This window comes from Perna viridis, chromosome 9, assembly GCF_037379345.1.
Source record: "Perna viridis isolate PV_CMFRI_1.1 ecotype Kerala chromosome 9, ASM3737934v1, whole genome shotgun sequence".
Classification (NCBI taxonomy): Eukaryota; Metazoa; Mollusca; class Bivalvia; order Mytilida; family Mytilidae; genus Perna; species Perna viridis.
Window position 1 is genome coordinate 13,776,297 of NC_142453.1, and position 12,737 is coordinate 13,789,033.

At 33.2% G+C, this 12,737-nt stretch overlaps 1 long non-coding RNA gene and 1 pseudogene across 1 annotated transcript; both read left to right on the top strand.

Annotated features, from left to right (window-relative positions):
• The first annotated feature begins 2,453 nt into the window (after window positions 1–2,453).
• Window positions 2,454–4,464, top strand: LOC148606869 (uncharacterized). The gene is made up of 2 exons (XR_015915564.1): window positions 2,454–2,517; window positions 3,596–4,464. It is a non-coding gene; the product is annotated as an uncharacterized LOC148606869 (long non-coding RNA).
• Window positions 4,465–4,799: 335 nt separating this feature from the next.
• LOC148606870 (uncharacterized) lies at window positions 4,800–9,904 on the top strand (annotated as a pseudogene).
• Window positions 9,905–12,737: the final 2,833 nt, after the last annotated feature.

Sequence of the window (12,737 nt, forward strand, 5' to 3'; positions counted from 1 at the left end):
TGGTGATTATGAGCTGAAAAAAATGTGCATTTTTATTTGATGATTTTTCCCATTTTTGTCCTTGAAAATACGTAGAATGACCGATTTCCACCGTGCAAAGGTGTTTTAACTTTTGAAGTGTTGACGGAAAAACAAAAATTGAAAAAATCATGTAAAAAAATTAAAATCGTCTATGGAATGACAACTTATTTCGGGTACAAAACTATCAATTGATTATATTGGAAGCCCGTTGGGGACATTTTTTGAAATTTGTTGATTATGATCTGAAAAAAATGTGCATATTTATTTGATGATTTTTTTTCATTTTTGTCCTTGATAATACGTAGAATGATCGATTTCCACCGCGCAAAGGTGTTTCAACTTTTAAAGTGTTGACGGAAAAACAAAAATTGAAAAAATCATGCAAAAAAATTAAACTTCTCTATGGATGAACAACTTTTTTCGGGTGCAAACTATCGAAACTATCAATTGATTGTATGGAAGCCCGTTGGGGACATTTTTGGAAATTTGGTAATTATGATCTGAAAAAAATGTGCATATTTATTTGATGATTTTTTTTCATTTTTGTCCTTGATAATACGTAGAATGATCGATTTCCACCGCGCAAAGGTGATTCAACTTTTAAAGTGTTGACGGAAAAACAAAAATTGAAAAAATCATGTAAAAAAATTAAACTTCTCTATGGATGAACAACTTTTTTCGGGTGCAAACTATCGGAACTATCAATTGATTGTATGGAAGCCCGTTGGGGACATTTTTGGAAATTTGGTAATTATGATCTGAAAAAAATGTGCATATTTATTTGATGATTTTTTTTCATTTTTGTCCTTGAAAATACGTAGAATGATCGATTTCCACCGTGCAAAGGTGTTTCAACGTTTCAAATGTTGACGGAAAAACAAAAATTGAAAAAATCATGTAAAAAAATTAAGATTCTCTATGGATGGACAACTTTTTTCGGGTGGAAAACTATCAATTGATTGTATAGACGCCCGTTGGGGACATTGTTGGAAATTTGGTGATTATGATCTAAATAAAATGTGCATTTTAATTTGATGATTTTTCCCATTTTTGTCCTTGAAAATACGTAGAATGATCGATTTCCACCGTGCAAAGGTGTTTTAACTTTTGAAGTGTTGACGGAAAAACAAAAATTGAAAAAATCATGTAAAAAAAATTTAAATTCTCTATGGATGGATAACTTTTTTCGGGTGCAAAACTATCAATTGATTGTATGAGCTAAAAATAGAGAATGGGAATTTCCCGACATTTCAGAAGTAAAGCTCAAAATACAAAACTCACAAGAACATTAAACTCAGCCAGTTTCCGTCACAGGTAAATGTATAAAAAACCGAATATGATTATTTTCTACACAAGAATACACTTGTGCAGATTTGACTTACACCCCTATACATGTTCACAAGCGCAATAAAATCAGTGAAGGACTGACTCCTTTTGCGTACGTTCTTAGAGCTCATTGGTTAAATTAAGTTCGTTAATTTATCAGACATGATACAAATGGGGATGAAATATGTTTTTTTTCTTCCAATTATGCATAGGAGTTCGACAATTTAAAGAATTAGCGTTATCAAGTTGCGTTAGCGTTATATATTCCATTAATTCTGAAGTTAATAACTGTTTCTACAGACTGATGCAGCATTACCCGATCGAACATGCCCCATAAAGGCAAGAAATTTGGCCGAAAATGGCCAGAAAGCGAGTAATCCGGTCTGATAAGACCAGAACAAACCACCACAGTAAGTGGCAGTACAGTAGACACTGTCAAAGACATTACTAGATAATTAGATTATATACCCGACTCAGCGGGTGTTTCTAGAAAAGCAGAGGACGCTTACCCTACCGGTGCACCTGGTCCATGCTCCCAGTTTTTAGTGGAGTCCGAGTTGCTCATTTACTTTTGTTATTTTGTATGTATGATTTTAGTTACTTTATGTTCTTTGTTGTGTTTGTCTGCTTTCCATGTCCGGTCTTTGTCCCTGGATTACATTCTTTTGATTACCGCTATAACCTTGGTTCCCTTGATTACTCTTCCACTACTGTTGCCAATTTTCTTCGTCATGCAAACATGAATATAAATTTAGTTTTAAATCAATAGTGTAGTAATTTTACCATCGTTTTGTTCTGGAAGAAACTCAAAATGCAGCAAAACTTCTCTGATTATTGGTGGTAAAAAAATGGTTAGGAAGCTTAGTTATGTCCCTTTTCATACGATTAAAGCTTATTTTCATTATCTTGTTTGTGTTATATTCGTGATGTTTTTGCACTCAGTTTTTGCCGAGGAAGAATATATATCACATTAAATGGTGCACGGACACACTAATTATTAGATTATTCCCAAACATATTATTATGACTATTTCTTTGTACTTCAACAAACACCACCTCCTACATGTCAATGAGCTAAAAATAGAGAATGGGAATTTCCCGACATTTCAAAACTAAACGATCAACATATAAAACTCGCAAGAACATTAAACTCAGCCAGTTTCTGTCACAGGTAAATGTATAAATATGATTCTTTGCTACATTAGGATACATTTGTATAGATTTGATATGCACTTTATACATGTTCACAAGCGCAATAAACTTTGTGAAGGACTACTTTTGCGCACGTTCTTAGAGCTTATTGTTTTAATTCAATTCGTTAACTTATCAGACATGATATAAATGAGGATGAAGTGTGTTTTTTTTTCTTCGAATTATGCTTAGGAATTCGATAATTTAAAGAATTAGCGTTATCAAGTTGCCTAGATATATTACATTAGTTCTGTATTTAATACATGTCCACACTAATGGATTATTCGCAGTGGGCGCAACGCGGATTTTAATTTCTCACCTAAACGCGGTTGAGGTGGAGTTGCGTTGCCTCCTCGTGGGTCTCCTCGGTAATCTCTGTTTCGCGGTTGAGTCGCGGCTATCGTATAATAAAAAAAAATCCGTTTAACGTAATATCAATGTAATAATTAAAAAACTTCTTTTTTTAATATAGATTAATTGTATTTACGTTTCACCTCAACTTACTTATCTAATTAGATTGTAGTACTTTTTATCTTCAAACCTTCTACCCGTTGATCGTCATCACGATGTTCCTTAACTGTTTACAGGCAATCCTTACCTGTAAAATTTGACCCTGCAGGTGTTCTAATTACGTGATAATTATTTCCAAATTAGAAATGAACACGGCAATTAACATCACATTCAAACATTCGTACCGTTAATTGATTTACCGCTATTAAACGTGCCGCATTTTCACAAGTTTTGAAAAGCGTAATAGAATGTAAAAAAAAAATAATCTTATTTATGTTTTAAATACTAATTGTTTATTCTTTATTTACTCCTATTCAAATCTACACTTTGAATTTCAATGTTTTCAATTCGAATAAAAGCAAACTAAAATAAAAACACATTTTTAAATGTATATTGTTTAAAGAATTCTGCGCGCAGATTTTAAAAAATAGAAAATTAATAAGTGTATTCAAAGTCGGATAATACCGCACTTACAATATTGTGTAGATATATCGATGTATACAATTATTTATAGATATAAATTTGAAACTTTGTCGTAAATTTTTCAGATTATATTTGAAAATTAATTGAGTAATAAAACAGAAAATGGAACATATTTTGCTGTACATTTCTTCAAAAGATTATCCTAGAAACACTTGCTTACAAGTTTTACGTTAAGCAGGCAATGAATGATCAGGATTTACCTTTCTGAAGTGCTTCTAAAAAACAGAGTACAGACTGTAGCAGAGGACTTTACGTAGTCACAGTAATAAAAGAGGCTTAAAATTTGAGAAGTAGACGTTGTCCTAGATAATTGTTCACTCGCCGTAGAACAGCCTTACATAATTTGAAAGTTCTACAGGTATTATAGTAACTTTCAACTTTTGGGACTTATCCTTTCGTTGGGATTTAGTGTAGAACAAATCTTGCAAGGTGGACAGTACCATACATGACCGTCATGCAAAGAATACGAAGATAAAGTTATACAATAAAAGAATTAAGCAAGAAATCCAAGTTAATATATCTATTGCCAAGTACAATAATGTATAAAATCTACGACATACGTACTCTACATTGGCAGAAATTCTACTATCTTTATAGAGCAGGAATGGTTGTCATCAACTCACTGTCGAATATTAACAAACTCATTATAGTCTTTGTATTGGTAGAAGATTTTGTGCGATAGTTTAATGCTACTGCAAAAAGGCTAGTATTACCAAATTGTTGATCTTGAACTTGATGTGTAACATTAAAACTACGTACAAAAGCGGGAATCTTACAGCTTTACCAGTTAGTTAGGTCAGTGAGATCAGAGTTTTCTTTGGCTACGGAAAGACAGTACGAGAAATGCCTATTAAAATACCGCGTAACAATTAGAACATGTAATTGCAGTGACGATAGGTAAGATAGGCTTCTACATTAAATCTATAGAAACAAATGGTAGGTTTAATTCTAATTGGGCCAATATCAAGGTACATACAGACGTGCAGCTGGAATGGATCAAAATGGCTTCTACATTCAATCTATACGAACTTTCCAACCCTTTAATATATTAAAAGTCGTATTTATTCTGCGAATTTCTGCGAGGTCCGTGATTTCTAGGTGGTATTTCTGCAAGCTCAAATGAAAACTTCACAGAAAATTGTTATAGAAACCGGTTGTTTTAAGCTTTTCTCATCATCAAATATTGCCTCATTGAAGTAGCTCTGTTACCACTATTAACTCTGTTATACTTGAGTGTTCTTACAAAAACATATCAAAACATGGATCTTTATGGGTATGTGATCTTTTACAAATCTATCAATTTGTCATTAATGACCCGCGTGTTTCATGGTAATCAAAACTCAGCTGTTGAAGTTTTTCTCAAGCTAAATATCACAGCTTTATAAAGTAAATTGAAAGTTGGCATAGAGTATATATGTACAGAATATGGAAGCAAAATCGAGATATACTGACAAAATGCACATGAGCTCCTTCGAACTCAAAACTCGCTGATATCCTAGTATTTGTATTTTTTATTTCAATATTATAACATTATTTTAATTATAATAGATAAAAGTGGCCACCTATCAAATCAATACATATTATGTCCATCTGAAAATAGAAAAAATATTAACATACATGTATATGATATTATAGTATGATTTATTAAAATTGCGATTTTTTAAATTATAAAATGACCGACATACATATTTGAGTTGTCCTTTCTGTTTACTGAGAAATTTAGGTATATAGTTCAAATTTTGTATTGCAATAAAAAAGTTTTGTTGCGCAACGGAAAAAGAGTAATATAAAAAACATGCATGATGTTTTGTATACAAGCAGTAGTTTTTCAACTTGTGGCATGTTTGTGCATATCACACATATATGAATTATATACAAATTAAATTTGAATAGCCTTTAATTTTATCCCCCAAAAATCGTGGACAGTGGAGGTGGAACAGCACAGCGACTCAGCCCTATCACATCGAAATTTAACCCCCCCCCCCCCCCCAAAAAAAAAAAAAAAACAAACAAAACAATACAAAACAAAAACAAAAAAAAAACTCAAGGTCAAAGACACTTAAATTCTTAATTTGAGCTCTATTTAACCAGCTCTACATGATTAGGAACAAGATGTTTATTTCATTTGAGTAATTAACAGGTAGTGCCCTGGAGCGTCCATCAATCAGCACGTGGTGTGTGCTCGCGGTGTGTGTATTTGAACATTACACAGCTCAGCTGTCGGTTCTGTCAATATACATATATATAGTAAAGAATGCTGTTTGAGTCGTATGTAACAATACTTTGCCATATCACAAAAATGTACAAGATGTCTTCCTCAGCTTGACGAAGGAGCTTACTGAGACACTTACATCGTTGTACAGAGCACACGTGGTCGCACTGCAGGGGATTTATCTGATTCGGACTATTTTTTCTATTTTTGGACACTGTAAACTGCTACCTCATTGGAAAGAATTACAGGCTGCTGTCAAATAAATCCAATTTACTTATTATATTTTATTTTTTGCATATATGCTACATCATATGACGATGCTTCGTGTGTCCATAATTCTGCCGCCTTCTATAAATATCTTTGTCTTTAATAAACGAATGAAGAAATTTTGTATGAATAAAATATTCATACAACTTGAAATAACAAAACTCCGTACAATGTCATACGTAACATTACTTCCGACGACCATATTGCCGTAAACATGACACCCCCTCCCCCCGTATTTTCAGTATTTAAGTAGAATTGAGTTAGCAAATCGCCCGGGGAATTGTCATGGTTTTTTATGAAGATATTTATGATGCAGCGCACGAAGTGTAAATGAAATAATTCAGTGGCGGATTTGGCAATTTTGCATAAAAATTTGACAAAATTAACGTACTATAAGCATTTCAAATCAAGTGAAACGGCATTAAATTCGTATTTTCTAAAGCAATAAATCACCTAAGTCACAATAATTAACTAAATAGTCCTTGGCGCACCCGATCTGCAACAAATTTGAATTATTGTTAACAATAACAATCTTTTAGAGTACATGTATTTTGAATATTACTATGTTTAGTTCCAACCAAGACCTCCACGTAAATTACAGGTCTATTGTGCCAATGATGTGACTCTTATGATATATATTTTATTCCGTTGGCGCAAAAGATCCGGTTACAAGGAATGAATCATGACATCTCCGGCTGTAAACTACGCACGTGTGATTTCGGATGTTATAATATATATAACTATCCTAGATTTATTGAATTTCGGAATAATGAAATTAATTACAATTTATCTATATTTATCTAAATTTAATTAAAAAAAATTAGACTTCACACCAATATTTTAACAAATTTCAATATTCTTGTGCTCTGCAGGCTATTTTTTAATCACGAACTGCATAATAAATTTTGCTTGTGTTCGCAAACTATCGCGGAACCGGTACGTCTAAATACCGCTTAGCCCCGACTAAGTGCACTTAGCCCCAAATATTGATTAATATCTATATTTTTGAAGGTTGGGATGAAAAGATATGTCAGATATGGTTATATATTTGAACTTTGTTTAGAGATATTGTTGTTATATTTTAGGAAAAAACGGTTTTTAAAACGGCACGCGCTGTCTGTGTGTCGGCAATTTCGTGTGCTATCATGCGTATACAAATTAACAAGTTAATCAAGCAATATACGGCTTGTCAATTAATTTATGATTAATTGTTTGTCTTCAATTATATGCAATAATGACCTATTCAATAGAATTGGAGAAACATAAATGTGCACTAGCTTGGACAAATGGTCTTTGATGTTCATCTTATAAAAACATTTTAAGTTTAGACAAAGAACGATAAAGAATAAAATATAAAACAGTCTTTTTTTGTCGCAATATTAAAAAGATTTCTTGTTTTGGTAATATTTTTTTAGTAAAATTAAATATCATTTAAATATGGAACATCGGTATTCTGGACATTCATAGCAAGCGCATTTACAATATACAATATAAATTTCACAAAATATACGAGATGTGGCGTCCTTGGGGATCACTACGTCCGTTGATTATGACATGGTCTTACATAGATTGCAAGAGGTATATATAAATATATATAAATATTAATTATTATTAATTTAGATGAAAGATTGTTGTTTCTTTTTTAGGTAATGCATTTATCACTTTCCGTATTTACAATATAAATTATAAAATTATAAGATATGGAACGAAATAAATATCTGAACAAATTCTGACCGCTGAGTATATATATATCGCCCCCAATGTATCGCCCGTCGTCTTGTTGCACATTGGAAATTAACTCAGTTAGTAAGATTTATTTGATCATTGTTTCTTTTTTGTCCAGAAATATACCCCTTAAAAGAACGCAATGATCTGAATAACTTCTGAAAACTAAGTTTGATTTTTGTCCGATGCTTGACCAGTAAGACTTTGTTCTTTTATTCATTTCGTTCCTAAAACACAAACAAAACAGACAGTTGTAGAATCTATACCTGATGGTTACAAGGACAACGTTTACTTTTTACTAAATAACAGTGTCAATATAAGCCGTTGTCAAAATTCTAAAAACAGTAACTTTTCTGATGATTGTGGGGCATGGGACTCTCACAGTGGTAGAACTACAAAAACACATTTTATTGTTTCACCTGACAACAGTTTAAAGTGGACTTTTCTGAGAGACGGCGTTTATTGCTTCCAAACTAAAACCGACGGTAAAAAAACATATACACCTTACAATCCTCAACCTGAAAACATTGTGACAATTCATCGGTATTATTCAACGCTAAAACGTGATAATTCATATAAACGACGAGTGAGTTGGTTCGAAACCTTACCACAGCATCAATTACTTAATATACATGTAGCCGTAATAGAATATATCGGCACATCACCACGACATGGTCAGCCACATGGCAATGCCAAAAACACGTCCCAAGAATACATCAGAACCAAACCAGAGGTTTTTGATAAGATAAAAACAGGCATTGAACAGAGACAGTCTTCTTCTGAGATATACAAAAATCTCGTTCTAACCGATTCAGACAATGCACCAAGGGACAGACACCAAATAAGAAACAAGAAGTACAACGAAAAAAAGAAATCGTCTTCCTCTGCCATTGGAAACGTTGCTGATGAAATTATTGAAGTTTTGGCGATGGTAAACAATGACAGCTTTGTTCAAGAAGTGGTATATACACACGGCAACAACAAACCCCCGTCCATTATTTGTTACACTAAACAGCAACTAGATGATTTGAAACAATTTTTGATGACCGATCAAGATTGCATTCTAGGTATAGATAGAACTTTTAACCTTGGCGCCGTTTATGTCACAAATCTAGTATACAAAAACAAGAAGGTGGTGTCAAAAGAAACTGGTGATCATCCGATTTTCATAGGCCTTATGTTCTTACACTGGGAAGGTTATTTCCTTTCGTACCACACATTTTTATCTCATGTAAAAGCACGCATTCAGGAAAGTGTGAAATGCATCGATTTACGAATTGGAACCGACGATGAGAGTGGTTTGACAAAAGCAATTGACAGTGTCTTTCCTAACATAGAACGACTTTTGTGCACTAAACACATTAAAGACAATGTTTCCGATCACCTTAAAAATAAAATTGGATGCAACGACCAATTGCGAACAAATATTCTAAATAACCTATTTGGGCCCAACGGACTGACATCGGCGATAGATCCCTCAGATTTTCATATCAAGGCTCGAGATATTAGCAGAAACTACCCTGAATTTGACTCGTATTTTCAAACCCGTTTAAAAGGCAGACTGTTTCATTATGTTAACATTCCAAACTGGCAACTGGACTACAATCGTTTATGGACAAACAACAACTGCGAATCCATTAATCACGTCTTCAAGAAGGCAGTAAACTGGCAACCAAAGTCAATTCCGAATTTGATACAAGACTTACATGATATTGTTACCGTGCATTTCATAGACTTAAAACGTTCACTTTACGGTAGTGGGAATTATGAATTGTATGGCCGTTACAGAAAACACTGACATAGTTACCAGAGTTGGCAAACCAAAACACAAGAACAACAGAACGACCTGTTGCATAGACTTCTAAATGATGTTACCACCAAGAATACCAGCATTAAGTCTTCATATAAAAACTTTGAAGTTCCACAACCAAAAAGACTTGCTGCCAAACCATACCAAAGAATAAGACCTAGAAACTGCCGTACAAAGCCAAGATTTTAACATGACAATAGTTCTGCAAATGTCTTTATTTTGTTGATGTTTTACATGTTATTATACAATATAGAGCTGCAATAAATCATTCAAAATAATTTACATTTACTTTGTTATTTACACCAATTAATAATTAGTAATAAAATGTGTAGGTGTGATAATCCTTCACGGTCTACTGAACTTGGATATACAGGCACGTGTCATTATGATATCTTAAAACACGTTTAAATCAATAATTGCTGCAGCGATACTTACAAAAATCGAAATACAACATCTTCATAATTCAAATTTTGTCTATTGATACTAATATGCACACATAAGTGTTCCCATCCCGGGCTAAGCGGTGTTTAGACAGACCCTCGCGGAACCCCGCACAGATTTACAAAATGAGAACAAAATTATTTTACATGCTTTAATACGTTTCAAAACTTGTATTTTCACATAGCAACCCGCAAAATATTTAAATACATGACGTAACTCGGTTACAGCCGCATAAAAACTCTTCAACAATGTTTACTAGGTATAATATTGTAGTAAAACATCGTACTCCACTTTTTGTTTTAAAGACGGTGTAGTTGATGATTTCGAAATCAAACTTCTAAAATCGTGACCTTACAGTCGAACAATTTCAATCCCGGAACAGCTTCAAAACTCTCTTCTGTTTGTATATGCAGAACATTCTCAAACAAATAATGTATGTATACAACCAAAATCTGTTTTAATTACAAATAAGTTACAAAAATAGAGTTGCCCCGCCAAAGATGCGCGATTCAAAATAATCAAAAGCAGCTAGGGGACTACGAAAATAAACAGTGCTTCGGCGAATTGACTTTTTATGTGGTATATTAATTCGAGCTACTGCTTCTCATTGATTTAGAAAAAAACAAAATAAAGTATTAACCGTAAATTTGCTTAGTCATCATTCATAGCATTATTAATCAAACGGTCCAAATACCAGAAATTTATGTTTTTTCAATAATATTAGTTGAAAAATCAGCCAACTAATTTCAACATGCACCATCTCCTACAGGTCAATGAGCTAAAAATTGAGAATGGAAATTTCACGTCATTTCAAAAATTAAAGATAAACATATAAAACTCACCAGAAAATTACGTTCAACAAGTTTCTGTGACAGGTTTATGTATCAATAAGCGAATATGATTATTTGCTACATGAAGATACACTTGTGCAGATTTGACTTGCACCCTATACATGTTCAAAAGCGCAATAAACTTTGTGAAGGACTACTTTTGCGTACGTTCTTAGAGCTCATTGGTTAAATTGAGTTCGTTAATTTATCAGACATGATACAAATGGGGATGAAATGTTTTTTTCTTCGAATTATGCATAGGAGTTCAATAATTTAAAGAATTAGCGTTATCAAGTTGCATATCTATATTCCATTAGTTCTAGATTTAATAACTGTTTCTACAGATTGATGCAGCATCAACCGATCGAAAATGCCCCACAGAGGCAGGAAACTCGGCCGAAAATGGCCAGAAAGCGAGTAAACCGGTCTGATCAGACCAGAACCAACCACCACAGTAAGTGGCAGTTAGGGCACAATAGTAGGCACTGTCTCAATGACATTACTAGATAATTACCTTATATACCCGACAATGATTGGAATTCTATCGGTGTTCGACCCCACTATTGTCGCTAATTTTTCTTAGCCATGCAAACAAGCACATAAATTTTGTTTTAAATTAATAGTGTAGTAATTTTACCATCGTTTTGTACTAAAGGAAACTCAAAATCTAGCAAAAATATTTAGAAAATCGGTGCGAAATTAATTCGCTAGGAAGCTAACTTGTGTCCCTTTTCACACGATTGAAACTTATTTTCATTGTGTTGTTTGTGTTGCATTAATGATGTTTTTACCCTTAGTTTTAGCCGAGGAAGAATATATACCACAAAAATAGTTCATGTACACACTAATAGATTATTCGCAAACATTATATCATATATCTATTACTTTGTACTTCAACAAACACCACCTCCTACATATCAATGAGAGAAAAATAGAGAATGGGAATTCCCCGAAATTTCAAATCTTAAAGATCAACATATAAAACTCATGAAAACATTAAACTCAACAAGTTTCTGTGAAAGGTTTATGTATAAATAAGCCAATATGATTCTTTGCTACATAAAGATACACTTGTGCAGATTTGATATGCACACTATACATGTTCACAAGCGCAATAAACTTTGTGAAGGCTACTTTTGCGAACGTTCTAAAAGCACATTGGTCAAATAGAGTTCGTTAATTTATGTAACATGATATCAACTGGGATGAAGTTTCTTTTCCTTTTAATTATGCATAGGAGTTCGATCATTAAAAGAATCAGCGTTATCAAGTTGCCTATCTATATTACATTAGTTCTGAATTTAATAACTGTTTCTACTGATGCAGCATCACCAGATCAAAACTGCCACACACAGGCCCAAGAAACCCGGTCAAAAATGGCCAGAAAACGAGAGTAATCCGGTCTGATAAAATCAGAACCTACCACCACAGCAAGTGGCAGTAAGGGCACAACAATAAATACTGTGTCAATGACATTACTAGATATTTAGCTTATATACCCGTCAATGATTGCAATTCTATCATCGAGTAATGTTGCAAATTTTATTTCATAATGCAAACAAGCATATAAATTTGGTTTAAATCAATAGTGTATTAATTTTGCCATTGTTTTGTTCTGAAAGAAGCTCAAAATGCAGCAAAATCTTTCTGATAATTGGTGCTAAAAACTGGTTAGGAAGCTTAGTTACGTCCCTTCTCGTACGATTGAAACTTACTTTCATTATCTTGTTTGTGTTACATTCGTGATGTTTTTGCACTCAGTTTTTGCTGAGGAAGAATATATACCACAAAAATGGTGCATGGACACACTAATAGATTATTCGCAAACATTATATTACGTCTACATCTTTGTACTTCAACAAACACCACCACCTACATGTCAATGAGCTAAAAATAGAGAATGGGAATTTCCCGACATTTAA